Source organism: Geotrypetes seraphini, chromosome 2 (genome assembly GCF_902459505.1).
Source record: "Geotrypetes seraphini chromosome 2, aGeoSer1.1, whole genome shotgun sequence".
Classification (NCBI taxonomy): domain Eukaryota; kingdom Metazoa; phylum Chordata; class Amphibia; order Gymnophiona; family Dermophiidae; genus Geotrypetes; species Geotrypetes seraphini.
Window position 1 is genome coordinate 268959296 of NC_047085.1, and position 15127 is coordinate 268974422.

A 15127-nucleotide genomic window follows, 5' to 3' on the forward strand; every position below is an offset into this window, starting at 1 on the left:
TAGGAAAAGGGAGCATCATAAACACTGCAGTGAGCATTAGAACATTAATCTACCCATTGTTAAACTGAAGCCAGATTAATACAGATCGATCCTGCAGTCAACGCTAAAAGAAAACAGAACACAACCTCCCTACCCCTCACACTGGCCCACTTGCTTCCTTGTTACCATCACCACACTCTCCCTACCCCTGATCCTGTCACCATCATTTCTGTACCCTCTTATGTCTGTTCCTGTCATCAGATTCTCTCCCTTCCCCTTCACCCCATCCAGCCTGCCACTTCACTCTCCCTACCTATCTGCCCAAGGTGGAAGGCTATCACCTTGGCTGGCCTGTCTGCCACCTTATTCTCTAGCCACCTGTAATCCCATGCTCTATGTCATCATTGCCTCATTCTCTCTACCCCTCATGATGGTCGTCACCTGTCCCTTTTGCTAGTTCTCATATTAGCTATACTTTCTGCTTACTTGTCTCTATCCGTAAGCCTGAAGTCTATCCGTAAGCCTGAAGTCATTATGCCATTGTATAGATCCATGGTGAGACCACACCTGGAGTACTGTGTGCAATTTTGGAGGCCGCATTACCGAAAAGATGTGCTGAGACTAGAGTCGGTGCAGAGAATGGCAACCCGGATGATCGCGGGTCTCAAGGATCTCCCTTACGAGGAAAGGCTGGATAAGTTACAGCTCTACTCACTCGAGGAACGCAGAGAGAGGGGAGACATGATCGAGACGTTCAAGTATCTCACGGGCCGCATCGAAGTGGAAGAAGATATCTTCCTTCTCATGGGTCCCACGGCAACCAGGGGGCACCCGTGGAAAATCAGGGGAGGGAAACTGCACAGTGACACCAGGAAATTCTTTTTCACTGAGAGAGTGGTTGATCGCTGGAATAATCTTCCACTTCAGGTCACTGAGGCCAGCAGCGTGCCTGATTTTAAGGCCAAATGGGATAGATACGTGGGATCTATTCACTGAGTTAGGTGGGGAAGGGTCATTGTGGTGGGCAGACTGGATGGGCCGTGGCCCTTATCTGCCGTCTATTTCTATGTTTCTATGTTTCTATCTTGTGCCCCCCCCTCCTCTCCCTGTCACCTCACTCTCTCCCTTCATGCTAGCTCTCATTCTTTCTTCTCCTTACCATGGCCTGCCTGTCACTTCCCTCTCCCTTCCCCCTAGCTGCCCCCCCCCCCCAATCCCAAGCCCACCCCTGCCTAACCTGTGGGCCAAATTTGCTTTCCTCTTCACTCACCTGTCACATGCAGGCCAAGTCCCAGCACCCACCATGCCTTTGCCTTTCCCCCTCCCCCACCCCCACTAATCTGACCTCAGCAGCACCAGCCAGCCCCTGCCAAGTGGTTTGGCAAGGGGAGTAGGCCCTCTCCCAGCCAGCCACCCCAGTGCCCAGGAGCTGCAGCCACCTTCACTACAGCAGCGGGGAGCCATGGAGGGGGAGGTGCAGGATTCTGGCCTGATCTGCCCCCGCCCCCCCCCCCCCCCAAGGTCCTTCCCTTCTCCAGACCCAGTGCCCACACTTACCCCGTGCAACTTTGGCCAGTTCAGGTGGAGGCAGGGCAGAACATAGCTGGGAGCCAGAGAGCCATCCTGCTCATCGCTCGGGCGGCTGCACAAAGGCAATGAAAAGTGAAACACTGCAGCTCCCCAGAAGCAGCAACTTGGCCGCCGGCTCTCCCTCTTCTGGAGCTCATCACGTAGGCAGTAAGCTCAACATAGGCACACATTGGTTCAGCTGTAGCACAATGGGCCAATCACAAACAACCTTAGAACTCTGAGGTTGTTTGTGACTGGCCCATTGTGCTGCAGCTGAACCAATGTGTGCCTGTGCTGAGCTTACTGCCTACGTGATGAGCTCCATGCCTATGTGACATGCTGCTGATTCGTCGGGAGCTCAGCCCAGCACCGGACCAGAAATAAGGTAGGCCTCGAGTCGAGATAGGAAGAAACCCCAGTTCCATCCCCGGGGGAGTCCCATTCGGCTTTGGAAGGGTCCCCGTGGGAGTCCCGTTGACCTAGGGGGGATCCCACGGGATTCTCATGATCCCCATTCCCGTGCAGACCTCTATTTTGTACCGGGCTGTTATGCATCTATGAATCTACTGACAGTCCTGGGGGCCATTCGAGATCATGTGGGGAAGGGCGGACACTCTGCAATTGCTGGATTAGATATGGAGAAGGCGTTCGATAGTATCTCCCAGGAGTACCTTTTCTGGGTATTAGAGCAGTATGGGTTTGGGGGTCCCTTCCTGGAATGGGTGCGGCTTTGTACATCGAACTACAGGCTCATCTGTTGATTAATGGGGGCCTGACTGCCTGCTTTGGCCTCCACTGGGGCACTCGCCAAGAGTGTCCTCTTTCCTCACTGCTTTTTCTTTTAGCCATTGAGCCCTTAGCTATTAAAATCCGACAGTGTGACACGCTTAGGGGCATGATGGTGGGGGGCAAGGAGTGCAAAATCAGCATGTTTGCGGATGACATCCTTTTATATCTGGATCAGGCCCCTGTCCACTTGGATATGGCACTAGCAGTGGTGAAGGAATTTGGGATTTTGTCGGGCTTACAAGTCAACTGTAGTAAGTCAGAACTTTTATTGTTGGCGGGGGGGGGGGTCCATTGGAACCTTGGCTTTATTGGCCTTTCCACCCACAGCTAAGCCAATTCGATATTTGGGAACTATCTTGAGCACTCAGCCCTCTACTCTCTATACTGCTAATGTTGTACGCCCCTTGGAAGTGATTGGTCGCCTATGCCAGGCATGGCAAGATCTTCCTTTGGGCCTGATGGGCAAGGTGGCACTCGTATAAATGGTGATGATCCCCAAACTGTTATATCCATTACAGACTGGGCTTGTATGGCTGCGACGCAGAGAAGAACTTAAGTTTAAATAGATTATCTCCAAGTTTATTTGGAAATCTAAGGCGCCCCAGAATTAGTATGGCGAAATTGGCATTGGATAAATCGCTGGGTGGCCTCAATGTCCCTGACATTCACCTTTATAATGTGGCTGCTCTCATGCGATGGATACACGAAGGGTATTCTGGGCCTGAACGCTACTTCCCTCCGGGGTGGGTTGAGGGTTGAAGCTTTCCCTTTACCTTTGTGAACTTGCTTCATTCTCACCGGTACAGAGAACACGTGCTATTTATTTTGCCTCTGAGGCTGGCCTGGTGATGGTGGAGGCATAGACAGGGGCTCAGCACAGAGGTGTCCCCCTTCTTACATTTTATGGGTAACTCTAACTTTCAACTGGGGTGGGGGAGGTCGGTGTTTCAGGCATGGGCCTCTCAGGGATGTAGAACAATGGCACACCTGACTTTTCCCTCTTTTCATCAGGTGCAACAACAGTGGGGTATCCCTAATTGATATCTGTTCTTTTACTTTCAGCTCCATCACTATTGGGACTCGGAACGTAAGCGACATACAGGGGCTTGGACTCATGGGGAACTAGACAATCAATTTTTACACACCCCGGCTTCTTTAAATAAGTTGTTGCATTGGTATAAAGTCCTGAAGCTCACAAATCCAAATGGTGGAATTTCTAAATTGCAAGAGACCTGGCAGGGAGACTTGGGCCCGTCTTTTACGGAGCATCAGTTTCAAGCATGCGTTGTTACCCTTTTTGATTTTTCTAAATCTACGGACTATCAGGAAACTCAATATAAACTCCTGCATATATATTATCTAATGCGACAAAAGGGAGCTAGATTGGGTCTGTGGGAAGATGCCCTTTGTGTTAAATGTAAATATCAGCCTGGTACTTACCTTCACTCCTTTTTGGAATTCTCCAAACTAACTATATGGAGAGAAGTACTGCCCTTGCTAGAAGCTGCTCTTAATCAGCATGTGGAGTGGAACTATGGAGTTTTGTTGCTCAGGCTGCAGGATTCCTTGCTGGAATGGGGTTTGTCCATTCCCCAACAGCGTTTTATTTATAATGTCCTTATCCTGGTGAAGAAACTAATTTTATCTTACTGGATCTTGGAGGATCTGGGAGTCTTCTCCTACCACGATGTGGTATGCTAAATTGCAGGAACTGGCCACTTTGGGGAAAAAAAAAACTTGATATGGCACTTCCTCAAGCTCCGATAAGAAATACTATTTTGCCTTATGGGATAGTTTGTTTAATTCTGCTCCCGCTCTGGAGCCAGTACCTTGAATACCTGTCTGGTTTGGGGTCTCTATTAGTGTTCACCTTTCCTCTTCTTGTACTGTGAGGACTTTTTCCAAGGTATTTTTTGTCTTTGCCTTTCCTGTCATTCTGTGACTCTCCTATCTGTAGGGCGTGGGGGGGGTGATAGTTGTTTCATCTGGTGTGTGTATAGGTGGTGTGAGTGTGGATTTGAGTGTAGTATGGGGGACTGCTTCTTTGGGCTTATGGGAGAAAATGAAAAAGGTAGGGATGCCTCAATAGCTGGTAAGGGCCTTTCTTATACCCTTTGGTAGTGGCCTGGCATGAGTACTATTCCCTTATTTCCTGCTCAGGTTTCATTATCTGATCTTGTATACCTTGTTATACCTGCTCTTGTGTTTTTGGTCTAGTTGACTTATGGTTCTTTGTATTCTACCACTGTTAATAAAGTATATAAAAAAAAAAATCCAACTAGCACTCCCACCCTCTCATCCAAACAGCACATCCCCCCCCCCCCATCAAACCCAAGGTGCCCCAGAGCAGTTTACCTGTGTATTTGGAAGTAAAGTTAAATAAATGGTGGATTGTATTTTCCCTGATATGCTTACTGCTTGTATTCCATAGGCAGTGGACTCTTTTTATATGAATTTTCTGCTCCATGCTGGGATTGTTTTCTATCCTCGCTTACATATCAAGTGTTATGCAAATATGCTTTCTGCCTGTTATGTATTGGATTTTGTTTCCGCTTGTATGTACTCCATCATTGCCAATAAAGTACAATAATAAAAAAAAGAACTCCAGGACTGTTATTGTGAGCTAGAGGAGAGCAGAGAGTTTAAGGCAATATATGGAAATGGTGTGTCCCTGCTGGATGAAATTTTGTATGTCTGCTCTGGAGTTTGTGTGTGTGTGTAAATAATATTTACTATAAGGGCTCCTTTTACGAAGGCACAGTAGCGATTTAACACGTGTAATACCGCATGCTAAACCGCTGGCTGTGCTAGCCGCTACTGCCTCCTCTTGAACAGGAGGTAGTTTTTAGGCCAGCGCGGGGGTTAGCGCGTGATGAAAAGTCGCACACATTAAACCCGCTAGTGCGGCTTCATAAAAGGAGCCCTAAGTGTTTGATTTTGTGAGAAATGCTGCAAATTAAACTTGTTTATGGGTTGTTGAGCTGAGGTGTGTACTGAGAATGCTTTACGCAGGATATAGCTGAGTTTGTATGAGTTGTGGGTCAAGAACTTATCTGATACTTGCTGGTTCTCATGATTTATTGAGATTTTTAAATTAAGTTTAGAGTTATATTTCAAAGAAAAATTGAACTTTTAAAATGTGTTTCAGAATTTAAATTAATTTGTGACTAAAGAAGTACTGAGGTGAGGTGATAAGAACAATTGTTGGACATACCTATTTAGTTTTCTTTTACCCTCAAATGTTATTGTTTTTTAGTTGCAACAAATAAATACAAATATTTAAATGTTTAACCTTTGTGTTGGTGTGAAGTGAAGGGAAACCTATTGAAACATTGACTGGGATTATAACATCTCCTACATTTAATTATAAAGGTTAAATTACCGTATTTTTCGGACCTTAAGACGCACCTGACCATAAAACACATCCTATATTTAAAGGAGGAAAACAAGAAAAAAACCCATTCTGAACCAAATTCTCTCTGCCAGGCTCTGCACCCAACCCTACACTCCTTGCCAAGCTCTGCACCCTGTCTCACTTCCTGTCTCCCCTCTGGCAGACAGGCAGGGTCAGGATAGGGGAGGCAGGCCTAGTGGTTGGCAGGCAGGTAGGTAGGGACAGGGCAGGTAGGCCTCCCCCCCCAAGCCTCCTCCCCTTTCCCCGCAGGCCCTGGCCTCCCCCCCTTACCTATTTTTAATTCAGCAGGCCCTGGCCCCCCCCCCATACCTAATTCCCCCATACCTATTTTTAATTCAGCTGGCCCCAGCCCCCATTACCTTATCTCAGTTCCACTGCCCTCCCTCACTAGGCGCGGCTGCCTCTCTGGCGGCAGAGCGGTGCACAAGGCTGCCAGCCTGGTCGACTGACGAGGCCATCTTCTCCTCTCCAGTGGCAGAGCGGCGCACAAAGCCACCTGCCCAGTCCCATGCCGCCTCCCGCAAGAACTGAGTTCTTGAAGGAAGCGGCACAGGACCAGTGAGGCAGCCCTGCGCACCGCTTTACCGCTAGAGAAGAGGAGGCAGCCACGTCAGCCGATCAGGCAGGCAACCCCGTGCTCTGCTCTGCCGCCAGAGAGGCAGCCGCATCCAGCAAGGAAGGGCAGTGGAATTGAGATAAGGCAATGGGGGTGGGGGGTTGGGTATTCGCTCCATAAGATGCACCCTTATTTCCATCCCCTTTTGCGTCTTATGGTCCAAAAAATACGGTATAATTAGAACATAAAAAATGCCATCCTGGGACAGACTGAAAGTCCATCAAGCCCAGCTTCCTGTTTCCAACAGTGGCCAACCCAGGTCCCAAGTACCTACATAGCTAGATCCCAAGTAGTAAAACAGATTTTATGCTACTTATCCTAGGAATAAGCAGTGGATTTCCCCAGGCCATCTCAATAAAAACCTATGGACTTCTCTTTTAGAAAATTATTCAAACCTTTTTTAAACACTGCTAAGCTAACTGATTTCATCACATTCTTCGGCAACAAATTCCAGAGTTTAACATCATGTCACCACTTGGAGGTTTTACATAGAGAAGCTCTGACTTGCTTAAATCGCCTTTAGCCGCCCAATCGCCGATATTCAGTTGCAGTAAGCTGGGCAGTGCTGCTGAATATTGTCTCTCTTCAGAACCCCAAAAAGTGGGCCAGTCAGGGACAGGCCAGTGGGTGGTACAGGGGCTTATGTAGGTGGATGGTTAACAAGACTAAGAATGTTATAATGCCTCTGTATCACTCCATAGTGTACTTCCTTGAATCTAATGGGTTACAAGATCCGAGGCAACATGGCTTTACAAAAGGTAAATTGTGCCAAACGAACCTGATTGAATTTTTTGATTGGGTGACCAGAGAGCTGGATCGAGGACATATACTAGATGTAATTTACTTGGATTTCAGCAAAGCCTTTGATACAGTTCCTCATTGGAGGCTGTTGAACAAACTTGAAGGGCTGAAGTTAGGACCCAAAGTGGTGAACTGGGTCAGAAACTGGCTGTCGGACAGACGCCAGAGGGTGGTGGTTAATGGAAGTCGCTCGAAGGAAGGAAAGGTGAGTAGTGGAGTCCCTCAGGGATTGGTGCTGGGGCCTATCCTGTTCAATATGTTTGTGAGTGACATTGCTGAAGGGTTAGAAGGAAAAGTGTGCCTTTTTGCAGATGATACCAAGATTTGTAACAGAGTAGACACCAAAGAGGGAGTGGAAAATATGAAAAAGGATCTGCAAAAGTTAGAGGAATGGTCTAATGCCTGGCAACTAAAATTCAATGCAAAGAAATGCAGAATAATGCATTTGGGGATTAATAATAGGAAGGAACCGTATATGCTGGGAGGAGAGAAGCTGATATGCACGGACGGGGAGAGGGACCTTGGGGTGATAGTGTCCGTAGATCTAAAGGCGAAAAAACAGTGTGACAAGGCAGTGGCTGCTGCCAGAAGGATGCTGGGCTGTATAAAGAGAGGTGTAGTCAGTAGAAGGAAGAAGGTGTTGATGCCCCTGTACAGGTCATTGGTAAGGCCCCACTTGGAGTATTGTGTTCAGTTTTGGAGACCGTATCTGGCGAAGGACGTAAGAAGACTTGAGGTGGTCCAGCGGAGGGTGACGAAAATGATAGGAGGCTTGCGCCAGAAGACGTATGAGGAGAGACTGGAAGCCCTGAATATGAATACCCTAGAGGAAAGGAGAGACAGGGGAGATATGATTCAGACATTCAAATACTTGAAGGGTATTAACTTAGAACAAAATCTTTTCCAGAGAAAGGAAAATGGTAAAACCAGAGGACATAATTTGAGGTTGAGGGGTGGTAGATTCAGGGGCAATGTTAGGAAATTCTACTTTACGGAGAGGGTAGTGGATGCCTGGAATACGCTCCCGAGAGAGGTGGTGGAGAGTAAAACTGTTACTGAGTTCAAAGAAGCGTGGGATGAACACAGAAGATTTAGAATCAGAAAATAATATTAAATATTGAACTAGGCCAGTACTGGGCAGACTTGCACAGTCTGTGTCTGTGTATGGCCGTTTGGTGGAGGATGGGCTGGGGAGGGCTTCAATAGCTGGGAGGGTGTAGAAGGGCTGGAGTAAGTCTTAACAGAGATTTCGGCAGTTGGAACCCAAGCACAGTACAGGATAAAGCTTTGGATTCTTGCCCAGAAATAGCTAAGAAGAAAAAATTAAAAAATTTAAATTGAATCAGGTTGGGCAGACTGGATGGGCCATTCGGGTCTTTATCTGCCGTCATTTACTATGTTACTATGTATAGTGCAACCTCACTTAGAGTATTGTGTTCAATTCTGGTCTCCTTATCGCAAGAAAGATATAGCAGCACTAAAAAAGGTTCAAGGGGATGGAACTCCTCTTGTATGAGGAAAGACTAAAAAAGTTAGGGCTCTTCAGTCTGGAAAAGAGACGGCTGAGAGGAGATATGATTAAAGTTTACAAAATCCTGAGGGGAGTGGAATGGATACAAGTGGATCGATTTTTCACTTCATCAAAAAATTACAAAGATTAGGGGATACATGATGAAGTTACAGGGAAATACTTTTAAAACCAATAGGAGGAAATATTTTTCACTCAGAGAATAGTTAAGCTCTGGAACACATTGTCAGAGGTTGTGATAAGAGTGCATAGCGTAGCTGGTTTTAAGAAAGGTTTGGACAATTTCCTGGAGGAAAAGACAATAGTCTGTTATTGAGAAAGACATGAGGGAAGCCACTGCTTGCCCTGGATCAGTAGCATGGAATAGTGCTATAATAATTAAATCTCCAGATAAGGGTGGTTCAGTTGTGGTAATGGATAAAGATGCTTATATCACTGAAGTACAAAGGCAGTTAATAGACACCTCTCTCTATGTGTTATTGGAAGAAATCCAACCAAGCAGATAAAGGTTGACGTTGATGCTACTCTGTCAGAAGCATTGTCCCTGGGTTATATTACCCAAAAAGAATTTCAATTTATGAGTGTTGCATTCCCAGTAGCTGTGATGGATATACTACCAAAGGTGCATAAAAATGTGAGACATCTGCCAGATCGCCCAATTATTTCCTCTGAGAAATCATTATTAGAGCCCCTGTTGATTTATGTGGATACCTATTTACAGCCTTTTGTAATACAGACAGCCTCATATATCAAGGATTCCACTGACTATATGCTATAATTGGATGCTTGTACAGTAGAAGTGGGAACTTTTCTTTTAGTAACAGCAGATATAGAGGCACTATACACAAACATCCCATAGGATGCTACACTTCAAGTAGTGGAATCTATATTGAAAATGAGAGAACCACCTGTACATCCTCTTTTTTATTGAAGCTTCTTCAATTTGTTTTACAAAAAAATTATTTTTTATTTCAGGATCAGTTCTATTTACAGATAAGGAGGATGGCTATGGGAGCTACTGTTGCACCTGATGTGGTAAATCTGTACGTCAGCAATTTTGAAAAAAATTTTTTATCTGCAACACCTTGGAAGAATAACATTTTGTTTTGGAGACGGTTTATTGATGATGTCTTCTTACTTTGGCTTGGTACAGTGGAAGATCTGCAGAAGTTTTTTATATGGTTAAACCAGTGAGACAGAAATGTAAAGTTTACTTTTGGAATGGCATGAAGCACAGATTTGTTTATTAGATCTGTTAATTACTTGCACTGACTGTGGCTTTGAATATACGATTTATCGGAAGCCAACTGACACTCCTTCAAGTTGTCACCCTTTGAGTTTATGTGTGAGAGAGGCCTTAAATATGTATCATCCCTAAAACTCAAATAATTGATAACAAGAGAAACTGGAGGGAGAGATAATGCTTATTACGCGAATCAACTCTAACTATACTTATAACTATATCAGGGCCATCATGGCATTTGATAAATTATTAATTTCCAAAGATTATATATAATCTATATATATAATCTTTGGAAATTAATAATTTATCAAATGCCATGATGGTCCTGATATAGTTATAAGTATAGTTAGAGTTAATTGATCCAGCGCACAGCACCTCACTAACCAGCTCGACCGGGCCGGCGTGGGAGCCCTGCTCCGCCCCCCCGATCCCGCAGGAGGACACCATATTTAATTGATCCAGCGCACAGCACCTCACTAACCAGCTCGACCGGGCCGGCGTGGGAGCCCTGCTCCGCCCCCCCGATCCCGCAGGAGGACACCATATTTAATTGATCCAGCGCACAGCACCTCACTAACCAGCTCGACCGGGCCGGCGTGGGAGCCCTGCTCCGCCCCCCCCGATCCCGCAGGAGGACACCATATTTAATTGATCCAGCGCACAGCACCTCACTAACCAGCTCGACCGGGCCGGCGTGGGAGCCCTGCTCCGCCCCCCCGATCTCGCGGAGGACACCATATTTAATTGATCCAGCACCAACGGCGCACCGCCATTCGGCGCGCCGCTGAAGGCGCACGACAAAGGCGCCTGCGCCTTTGTGAGCGCCTTCGTGGAGCACCTGAGGGGAGCACTTGAGTGGAACACTTTCGCCCTAAAGACCGCTCCACCGGATCATCCGCTGACCTCCAACAAGGTAAGGAGCGCGGGACCCCCGCTCCTCCCCCCGCCAATCACCGACTATTACCCCATTCAAATCCTCCACAATCCTATAATAATTTATTCGCAACCCTTTACAAGAGCATTTATTGATAAAGACAGAAAGCCTGCATAGACAGAAAACCAACATAAGTCAATACTAGAAGGATTCCAAATCAGCAATCATGAAGCTCTTATCAATCCTACTGATATATTTGCTATGCAACAATGTGAAAAAAGCTATATCACTCTATCCAAAGCTACACTCCGCCCATGAACCTGATACACCAATTAGGCTCCTAATTAACCAACAGGAAGAAAGAGTAAATCATATTAAAACGATCACAAGTAATAACAGACCTCACCGTACCCTCAAAAAAAGACCAAGGGAGATAAAACTCATCAAAATCAATACACCCACCACACTCAACACAACTACCTCCATTCCCTGCGCCTACCTTAACACTAGATCAGTAAGGAACAAAGCTTTCTTAATCAAAGACTGGATCGTCCACAAAAAGATAGCCTGCCTCTTTCTAACGGAAACATGGTTACTATCAGGAGAGGATCCAATACTAAATGACCTAATACCAGATAACTACAAAATTCACATGTTAAACCGTGAAGACCGCAGAGGGGGAGGAATAGCAGTCATCCTCAAGGAAGAACTCGAACTAGAATTAGTTGACTCCAAGATAACCAACCAACTAGAAACACTAGCATGCAAGATTAGCAATAAGGACCTAGAAGAGTACCTCTCCTGTATTCTATTTTATATACCGCCAAAATGCTGGTCAAAGGCCAGAGAAGACTTCTATGAATTCATCCTACACAACTCAATTACTCCGTCTTACAATATTATAGCAGGAGACGCAAACCTACATTTAGAAAACAAGAAAAATCCCGACACAAAAGATTTTAAAAACTTCCTATCCTCACTCAACTTCAATCTTCCTTCATCCACACAAACCCATGAAAAAGGCCACCAGCTAGATCTAGTAGCTATGTCCACAAAAGAAATCCTAAATCCCACTATTTCCATATCAAACGGCATTTGGAACCACGACATCTGGTCCGACCACTACACCTATTACTTTAATCTAAACTGGAACCAAACTAAAGTAAAAACTCACCCAAGGATAAAAAAAGAACATCTCACAAGGGGCCACATTAACCCAGAGGAATACTGGGCCCACTACGAAGCGCGTGAGGAGATGAATGAAGAAGGTGAATTCTGGGAACAAAGGTCAAAAACAAGCACAAGGACAAAATAGCTCCCAAACAAAACAGAACAAACCGCTCAAATAAATATAACAACTGGTTTGACTCCGAACTACAGAAAATGAAACAATCAATACGACGATTAGAAAGGATCTGGAACAAATCAGGTGAAATATCCGACAGGAATAATTGGAGATCAAACATAAAGGAATATAAACAACTGATAAAAGAAAAAAGGAAAAAATTCTACTCATCCAAAATATACACATCCAACACAAGTGCAAAAGGAATTAACACTCATTAATTGTTCAATCTAGTAAAAAATCTATTTGACACCACACGCCACAGTCAATCAACGCACGACATAAAACTTCCATCAGCAGACGATCTAGCACAACACTTTAACTCAAAAATTGTGAACCTAAGGAACAACTGCCCAACAAATAACACAGATGAACAGCAAATAGCCAACATACACGAAAACGAAACACCAGTGGACATGTATTGGAACTCCTTTCAGGACCTAGAATGGAATAACTTCATAAAACTCTACAACAAATATACCACATCAAACTGCATCCTAGATCCCTGTCCACCCAACATAATGAAAGCAGCCCCTTTAGACTTTAAGATAACACTATGGACTCATATGTCCAACAATTTCAAAAATGGAAAATTCCTATCAAAAAACGGTCACATTATAATCACCCCAATCCCAAAAAATCATAAACTACCCCTAACTTCAGCAACCAACTATAGACCAGTAGCATCTATCCCATTTTTCGTAAAAATAATGGAAGGCTTGGTACAAACCCAACTGATGGACTACCTAGATCGGTTCTCACTGCTACATGAAACCCAGTCAGGCTTCAGACCTCTGTTCAGTACTGAGACGGTGATAGCAGCAATCTTAGATTACCTACGTAACTTATTTAGTAAGGGCCACAAAGCCTTAGTGATGCAATTCGACATGAGCTCAGCCTTCGACTTGGTAGATCACAAAAAACTACTACAATGTTTAGATTCAATCGGCATAGGAGGCGAAGTGCTGGACTGGTTCCGAGGTTTCCTTACGACCCGCACCTATCAAGTTCGCTTCAATTACAACCTCTCTAAAACATGGAGAAACCCATCAGGCGTTCCACAGGGGTCCCCACTATCCCCACTACTCTTCAACGTCTATATAGCTTCACTAGGAATGAAGCTAACCCAGCGAGGCATAAAAGTATTCAGTTATGCAGACGACTTCACAATCATAATCCCGTTTACAACATCCCCCTCCGAAATCACCCCCACAGCAACTGAAGCGCTAAACACGATGGATCAATGGACCACAGATTTCAAACTGAAGCTCAATTCAGAAAAAACTAAATTCTTCATAGCCTCGCCACACGCACAGAATACGACAATACCATTACACATTAACAATCTAAACTACCCCATTCAACCAACGATGAAGATTCTAGGAGTAATACTAGACCAAGGACTAACCATGAAAGACCACATAGACTCCTTAATCAAAAGAGGGTTTTTCACTCTCTGGAAACTTAAGTCCATTAAGGCGTACTTCCACACTTCAGCCTTCAGAATTCTAGTACAATCCCTAATACTAAACCACCTGGACTATTGCAACATCACCCATCTGACAATCCCCCAGAAGCAAATGCAAAGACTACAACTGATACAAAATGCAGCAGTCAGGATGATTTTCGGGCTGAAGAAGTCCGATCACATAACCCCTTCCTACCGACTCCTACACTGGCTGCCGATGGAGGCGCGCACAAAGTTCAAGCTAGGATGTCTCTGCTTCAAAGTATTAAATGGTCTAGCCCCAAAATACATTACAGACCTCTTCTCATTCCCAACCAACAGACATGAAAGAAAAACACACATGAAATTTGTCTCCCCACCGGCTAGAGGGTGCAAATATAAGAGACACCATCAACAACTGCTATAATATCAAGCAGCCATATGGGGTAAAGACCTAGAAAAATTAATTATGCACACAAACAACTATGAAGAATTCAGGAAACACCTAAAAACTTACCTATTCTTGAAATACCTAGGTAACGAACCGGAACATCAACCCCCCTCGTAACATCACCACATACCTGAACGTGCAAACTGCTAACCCCAACCCCTATTCGCTAAATATGAACACTCTATGAACTTACGGAATATTTCTACTTCTGTGTAAACAACTTGGCACTTCCTGGCCTTGCAACACACAAACTGACGTTAATTCGTTGTACGAGATATACACTGCTATACTCTTTAATTAGCTGTTCGTAAAGTTTCTCTTGATTGTATTCACAGTTTCTTTTATTGTAAACCGCCTAGAAGTCGCAAGATTGTTGGAGGTATATAAGAATAAAGTTATTATTATTATTATTATTATTATAAGTATAGTTAGAGTTGATTCGCGTAATAAGCATTATCTCTCCCTCCAGTTTCTCTTGTTACCCTTTGAGTTTATAGCAGAATATTCCAGTTAGTCAATTTTTACAACTTAAACGTATTTGTTCAACTTTAGGGGAATTTGAGAAACAATCTGGAATGTTGTTTCAAAGATTTTTGGCACGAGTGTATCCTTATTCCATAGTCAAGAGGGCTTACAAAAGGGCTCGTTGGACGGAACGATCTTACCTGTTACATCCTCAGCAGAAGACTAGTTCTGATCGGGTAACATGTGTTTTACCTCATTCCCCTGTGTACTGCAGGGGAATGAGGTAAAACACATGTTGTATTACCCGATGGTGTATTTTGAAATATTGGCACGTAGTTCAGTTGCATTCTATTTTTCAACAACTGCCACAATTTGATTTTACTAGAAAGAAAAATTTGAAGGAATATTTGTCCTGTCCTATTTACCAGCAGAAAATACCTTACCGGTTGAGAATAGTCTAGAGGGACACTACCCATGTGGAAGTTGCAGCCTGTGTAATTGCTCCTTTTCTGGCTCTCAGTTAGTTTTGAATAACCAGATGATTCGACTTAGACATTATTCTACATGCCGAACTGCCCAAGTTATTTATGCTATCTGGTATCCCT